Source organism: Panthera uncia (assembly GCF_023721935.1).
Source record: "Panthera uncia isolate 11264 chromosome B3 unlocalized genomic scaffold, Puncia_PCG_1.0 HiC_scaffold_1, whole genome shotgun sequence".
NCBI lineage: Eukaryota > Metazoa > Chordata > Mammalia > Carnivora > Felidae > Panthera > Panthera uncia.
The window spans coordinates 104486051-104494225 of NW_026057582.1; the positions used below are offsets into that span (position 1 = coordinate 104486051).

Genomic DNA, 8175 nt, shown 5'->3' on the forward strand with positions numbered 1-8175 from the left:
TAGTGAAATACTGAAAGATATCCCCAAGATTGAGACAAGGATATCCCCATTGTCTCTTCTGTTCAGCATTGCACTGGAGATACTAGCCTGTGTAAAAAGAGAAAAGAAAAAAAAAAAAGTATAAGGATTGGAAAAAAAGAAATTAAACTACCATTATTTGTAGATGATATAATTATATGTAGAAAATCCAAAGGAATCTATAAATAAAACTCTTAGAATTAGTAAATTAATTTAGCAAGGTCATTGGATACAAGGTCAATATATGAAAATCAACTATATCTCTCTATACAAACAACAAACCATGAAAATATTTTTTTTTAAATTTTTTTTTAAACGTTTATTTATTTTTGAGACAGAGAGAGACAGAGCATGAACAGGGGAGGGGCAGAGAGAGGGGGAGACACAGAATCTGAAACAGGCTCTAGGCTCTGAGCTGTCAGCCCAGAGACCGACACGGGGCTCAAACTCACAGACTGTGAGATCATGACCTGAGCCGAAGTCGGACGCTTAACCGACCAAGCCACCTAGGCGCCCCGAAAATATTCTTTTAAAAATGTCATTAGAGAGTGAGATTTTAAATAAGATATCATGTAATATTATCAACCAACCTTCTAGGACTCAAACTAACACAAGATATATAAGACCTCTATGTGAAAAACTATAAAATATTTATTGGAGGAACATGCCATGTTCATGAGTTAAGACTCAATGTCATAAAGATATTAATTCTCCCTGAATTGATTTGTCGACCCCACATGTCAAATTCCATCTTATTTTTGGGGGATAAATTGGCAAACTAACTCTGAAATTTAAATGAAAGACAAAAGACTAAGAAAAGCCAAGACAATCTTGAAGAAGAAACAGCACTGTTGGAAGATTTATACTATATCAACACTTACTTTAAAGTTACAGGAATTAAGACAGTGTGGTACTAACATGAGGACTTACAAAGAGTCCAATAAAACAGAACAGAAAGTCCAGAAACAGATCCATATTTATATGGATCCTTAACTTACAACAAAATTGGCCCTGCAGAGAGCATAAGGAAAATAAAAGTCTTTTCAGTAAATGGTTCTGGATCAATTGGATGTCCACCTAGAAAAAAATCCTGGCCTCTACCTCACATCACACACACAAATCAATTCCAGGTAGACTACAGATCTAAATGTGAAAGGTAAAATGAAGCTTGAAGATAAAATAGGAGAATGTATTCATGACTTTAGAATAGGTAAACATTTCTTAGGCAGGTTGCAAAAAACTAACCCCTAAAGGAAAACACTGACAAACTGGCTTCCATTCATTGGAAGATACCATTAAGACAGTAAAACAACAAAACAGAACCACACAAACAAAAAATAAAAAACACAAATCAGAGTGGGAGAAGATATTTGCAGCACACCTATCTGACCAAGGACTCGTATCCAGTAAGTACAAAGAACTACAAAGCAGTAAGAAAAAGACCTAATTCAAAAATGGGCAAGAGATGTTAACTTCATAAAAGAGTATATCCAAATAAACATCAAAGTTGTTTAACCTCATTAGCCATTGGGAAAATGCAAAACAAAACAATGAGATGCCAACACACACACACACACACACACACACACACACACACACACACAAACACACACACAAATGGTTAAAAATAAAAAGCCTGACAATATCAAGTGTTGATGAGAATGAACTCTCATGCACTATTGAGAAAGTTAAATTAGTATTAGTCAACAGTATCTACTACTAAAGCTGAAATCTAAGAAAAATTAATTCATACATAGCTTCTGGGCCTTTTGGCTGAGATCAAGTATAGTATCTGTTAGTTTAATAATATTCACAACAGCAAGGGATTTTATTTGTTATGTATTTTAAACTAAAGATTCTGTTCTCTTAACAAAATGAAACTCACAAAGAATTCAAGCTCTTGAGACTGCCTATAATATATACTTAAATCTAGACTCCTGACCACAGTCTGGCATTTTGCAAACAATCAGGGTTTACCAGGGACTGCACCAGGGAGTATCTCTGGCTTACTACAATGTCATCCCTACTAGGATGTTGCAAACCCCTGTTGCGAGGGGTCACTGGGGTCATCCCCATGCCCACAGGAGATCATGAGAAGAGGCAGAGTAAGTAATCTGAGTGCAGAGAGGTCAAATGAGGCCAGATGGGCAAATCCTTTAATTCCCTCATCTCCACTGCCTGCCCACTCTAGTCTGTGTCTACTGTATGTAAGACTCCAAAGGTTTCTCCACCCCATGCCAAGAGACAGTCTCCCAGAGCACTGGGAGCGGCTCTTTATGCTACAGGATCAGACAAGTCCCATTGTGATCAGTAAGTTATCTGCCCCATCAGCCTGTTCCATCAGGGGACCTCTGAGGCGTAAGGAGTTGTAAGGGACATAAGAAAGTTAGCAAGTTTTGGCATTCTCTGATTTATCATCCACATTTTCAGCTGTCATTAGAATTCTGAGCTGTGGGTAAAGGCCACAGCTTTGTTGAGACCCACGTGTGGACCGCCTGTCCACTGAGCAGGTACAGGGCCACCCTCCTCCTCTCTTACTTCTGACCCAGCATCTGCATCCTAATAGATATTCTCTACTCAGTTCTACACTTGTTTCTGGAATAATTTAAGAATTTGAGAATTCTGGAAATAGGAATAGGAAGGGCTACAGTATAAGACATGATCTAGTTAGAGCACACTCTAAAATGACAGTCATCTAGGGGCGCCTGGGTGGCGCAGTCGGTTAAGCGTCCGACTTCAGCCAGGTCACGATCTCGCGGTCCGTGAGTTCGAGCCCCGCGTCAGGCTCTGGGCTGATGGCTCGGAGCCTGGAGCCTGTTTCCGACTCTGTGTCTCCCTCTCTCTCTGCCCCTCCCCCGTTCATTCTCTGTCTCTCTCTGTCCCAAAAATAAATTTAAAAAAAACGTTGAAAAAAAAAATTAAAAAAAAAAATAAATAAAATGACAGTCATCTCTGCTAAGTATAAAATAAACGGTACAGATCATTAAATGATGATATTCTTCAACGGAAAGAAAGTATTCTAGTCCTTATGTGAGTTGGGCAAGCTTCAGGAAGGACCCTGACAGGACCCTGACCTGGATCCTGAAGAGTATGGGAACAGCCTGTGAGCAGGTTAAAGGTAGAGTGGAGAGCATAACTCCAGGGAGGGAACAGCTTGAGTCAGGGAACAGAGGCAGGGCAGAGAGAGGTGGGGGGAGGGGGGGGCGGGGACAAAGCATATGACTCAGATAGTTTGTGCTGGGAAGCAGCCTGCCTTAAGACTGAAGGGGTAGATTGAGGTAGAGCTGGCGAGGGCCCTGAAAACGGAATACTGACTCCATTCAGTAGGCAGTGGAGAAAGCTTTGATGAGTCTGAAGGGGTGGGGTGGGGTGAGGATGGGGAAGTGGGGATATTGGGAAGGCCAGTCTGTGCATGCTTCAGCAGGCTATAATCTAGGACCTCTCCATGGGTCTGTGCCTGTCTGGCTGCATCTGAGCCTAGGGGTGAGAGGCAGGGCAAGCGGGGGTTGTAGTAATTGGTCTACCTGGAGCCCAGGCACTGACATAAGTATTATTTTTTATAAAGGTCTCCACTATACTCTAAATGACTTCATCCTTGCCCACAGCATCAATAATCTATGTGCCAATGACTCATTAAATTCTCCACTTCTTCTCAGAGATCGAATTCATAAACACCACTGCCTACAAGGCATCTCCTCCAAGATTTCTCAAGGGTGCCTCAAACTCTACATACCTAAAGTGAACTCCTGATTTCCCCTCCCCCAAACTTTTCCTCCTCCCCAGAATTTCTTGTCTCAAGGAATGTCTAAGATATACAAACTGAGGACTCATGCCTGACACTCTCTTCTCCCTCACGACCACTCATCTCATATCCCTGCCAAATTTCCTCTCTTAAATCTCTGAAATCCACCCATTTCACGCTACCTCCACTGCTAACATGGGAGTCCAAGCCCCCATTATCTCTCACTTGGACAACTGTGTCCAACATATCCTCTTATGTCCTATCATTGTAATTGTTTCACACACTGGGACAAAAGTGATCATTTCAAAATAGCAAACTAAGCCAATCCCCTGCTTAAAAGCCCCAAATGGTTCCCAGCTCTCTCAGAATAAAAATCAAACTCCTGACAAGGGCTTCCAAAGCTTTGCAGTGTCTGGCCCCTACCCCCTCCCCTCTTGTCTTACTCTAGCCATGCTAGTCTTCAACTGCCTTGGTCTCTTAGCCCAACACAGGGCCTTTGCATATTCTATTCCAAATTCTTGCCACATTCTTCTTCCGTGTCTCCTCTGCACTAGTGAATAGCTGTTTATGCCTCATAGCTTAGCTGAAACATCATCTCCTCAGAAAAGCTTTTCCTAGACTCTTCAACAAATGCTGTTGTGAAACTGGACAGCTACATGTAGAAGAATGAAACTGGACCACTTTCTTACGCCATACACAAAAATCAATTCAAAATGGATCAAAGACCTAAATGTGAGACAGGAAACCATCAAAATCCTAGAGAACACTGGCAGCAATCTCTTTGACCTCAGCCAGAGCAACTTCTTACTAGAAGTTTTGTCTCCCTTACCTTGGCGCTGAAGGCAAGGGAGACAAAAGTAAACATGAACTATTAGGACTTCATCAAGATTAAAACTTTTGCACAGTGAAGGAAACAATCAACAAAAGGCAGCCTACAGAATGGGAGAAGATATTTGCAAACGACATATCTGATAAAGGGTTAGTATCCAAAATCTATAAAGAACTTATCAAACTCAACACCCAAAAAACAAATAACCCAATTAAGAAATGGGCAGAAGACATGAATAGACACTTTTCCAAAGAAGTCATTCAGATGGCTAACAGAAACATGGAAAGATGCTCAACATCACCCATCATCAGGGAAATACAAATAAAAACCACAATGAGATACCACCACCACACCTGTCAAAATGGCTAAAATGAACAACACAAGAAACAACAGTTGTTGGCAAGGATGCAGAAAAAGGGGAACTGTCTTGCACTGTTGGTAGGAATGCAAACTGGTGCAGCTACTCTGGAGAAGAGCATGGAGATTTCTCCAAAAACTAAAAATAGAAGTACACTATAATTCAGCAATTGTACTACTAGGTATTTACCCAAAGGATACAAAAATACTGATTTGAAGGGGTACATGTACCCTGATGCTTATAGTAACATCAATAGCCAAACTATGGAGAGAGCTCAAATGTCCATCAACTGATGAACGGATAAAAAAGAAGTGGTGCGCGCGCGCGTGTACACACACACACACACACACACACACACACACACTGGAATATTACTCAGCCATCAAAAAGAAAGAAATCTTGCCGTTTGCAATGATGTGGATGAGGCTAGAATGTTATGTTAAGCTAAACAAGTCAATCAGAGAAAGACAAATACCATATGATTTCACTCATATATGGAATTTAAGAAAAAAACACAGATGAACATATGGGAAGGGGAGGAAAAAGAGAAGAGAGGGAAACAAACCACAAGACACTCATAATGATAGGGAACAAACTCTGGGTTGATGGAGGGAGGTGGGTGAGAGATGGGCTAGATGGGTGATGGGCACTAAGGAGGGCATTTGTGATGAACACTGGGTGTTGTAAGTGATCACTGAATTCTACTCTTGAAGCCAGTATGTTAACTAATTACAATTTAAATTTTAAAAAAAAAAAAAAAGCTTTTTCTGATCCACCCCCCCCCCCCCACCCCCCCCCCCCCCCCCCGCCAAACTTGGGTAGATCTACCCAGTACAGTGGCTTTTAAGACTTTAAAGGGCCTGGGGGCGCCTGGGTGGCTCAGTTGGTTAAGCATCCTACCTTGGCTCAGGTCATGATCTTGCAGTTTGTGGGTTTGAGCCCTGTGTCGGGGGTTCTGTGCGGACAGCTAGGAGCCTGGAGCCTCCTTTGGATTCCGTGTCTCCCTCTTTCTGCCCCTCCCCCACTTGCACTCTGTCTCTCAAAATAGATAAACATTAAAAAAGGAAAAAAAAAGGGCCTAATCTCATAGAACCATTTACCTTTCCTTCAAAGCACTCAGTACATTTTTTGATTGCTGGATCCATTAATTGGATATTAACCTATCCCCCTCACCATTATAGCCCTTATACTTAGCAAATTAATCTGAGTTTCAACAGGCATTTAATAAATATTTGAACAATGGAAAATATAAATGATGACTAACCACTTTTTCTTTGTAGCACATATCACAACTAATTATCTGTATTCTTAAGCTTTTCTACTCTAGATCTAATTCCAGGAGGGCAAGAATCCTGTCTTTTTGCTCCCTTTCACATCTCTAGCACTTAGTATCATTCCTGGCAAATGGTAAAAACCATTTTCTAAGAACACAGTTCAAGTCCTAGAATCCATATTCTGGCAAGCATGAGCTAATTAAGTTGAGAGGTGCCTACTGCTCTGTATAGTTATGCGCTCTAGCACCAACTGCCTCAAAGACTTCGATCCTTGCTTCAGAGACTGTGAGAAACTCAGTTTATTCCAAAAGGCAAACAGAACCTGCATTGGAAACAAAATCTTCATAGATAGCCAGACGTGCTAAGTCAGGAACTACTGTATGGGTACACCCAAAAGTTAACAGGGGCACCTGACTCGTCGGAAGAGCACATAACTCTTGATCTTGGGGTCATGAGTTTGAGCCCCACGTTGCGTGTAGTAATTACTCACACTTTTTTTTTTAAAAAGTTAACAATTATACAGGAATAGTTTATTGGTTATAGCATTAAAAGAAAAAAAACAGATTTAGTTGGAAATGCCTCATGTAGTCACTAGTCCCTAAAATAATCACCGCTAATACTTCACAGCACTCACATTCCTTCTGTATATTCTATATTATTTGAATGGAACAAGACATACTTTGTACTTACCTTGTGATTCCCAGGATAGCTCCCCTGTGGACAAAATATGTAGAAGTGAATTGCTACAGCAGATGGTATAATGCTGTCTAAGCTTCTTGATACACCCTTGCCCAAGTCACATGGACATAGGAACATGAATGGGTTTAGAGTGATTAAGTTCATTGGCTTGTAGCAAATTCTTTGACGTCATAAACTCAGCCACTAAGAACACTTAGTATTTAACATACAACTAATCTATTTCATTTTTTAATCTTTCTTGTATTTACCTAATTTCTTAAAATAAATGCTTTTTGTTAGAGTATCTCCCAACCCAGGGTCTCCTCTTTTGGGAAATAAGATAAACAATATTCTTGTATATACAGGACATGATGAATCAACACATTTCTGATTCATCTTTGAGTTTATTTCTCTATTTTCATTAATTTATGTTCAATATAAAAAGAACATAGGTACAGGGGTGCCTGGGTGGCTCAGTGGGTTAAGTGTCGACTCTTGGTTTCGGCCTAGGTCATTACCTCGTGGTTCGTGGGTTCAAGCCCTGCATCAGGCTCTACACTGGCAGCTTGGAGCCTGCTTAGGATTCTTTCTCTCTTTCTCTCAAAATTAAATAAACATTTTAAAAAAAGAATATAGGTATAAAAAAGGCATGATTTAGAAAAAGGCTGATGGCTCAAGGGAACTGTAATTCCTAGTTCTGACTAAAAGCATAAAAACCAACAAACAAGAAGCAGCAATAACAATGACCACCCCTATCATGCAGATTATGGCCTATAAATACCTTTTCCACTAATTTATTATTAGATAAATGACTGTTTCCAGGTTTGGAATAGGCAATATGTAAAACAAATTTGGAATGGAATACTGGAATTGAAAGGGAATTCAGAAACTGAGTTAAAAAGGCTCCCAGCAGGGGCACCTGGGTGGCTCAGTTGGTTGGGCGGCCGACTTCGGCTCAGGTCATGATCTCACAGTCCATGAGTTCGAGCCCCGCATCGGGCTCTGTGCTGACAGCTCAGAGCCTGGAGCCTGCTTCAGATTCTGTGTCTCCCTCTCTCTCTGACCCTCCCTCGTTCATGCTCTGTCTCTGTCTCAAAAATAAACAAACATTAAAAAAAAAAAAAAATTGAAAAAAAGGCTCCCAGTGGCCAAAGATGAGACAATTGATAAATAATAACAATGGGTTGAAAGACAATTATGGTTAGATCTGAGTTCATAGTGATACTTCAAAATAAAACTCACTTGTTACCTTTGGAGGATTCTAGGGAACCAGCTC

General features: G+C 40.7%; 1 pseudogene; it reads left to right on the forward strand.

Moving 5' to 3' along the window:
* Positions 1-1771: 1771 nt before the first annotated feature.
* LOC125910653 (uncharacterized) lies at positions 1772-1880 on the forward strand (annotated as a pseudogene).
* The last annotated feature ends 6295 nt before the right edge of the window (positions 1881-8175 follow it).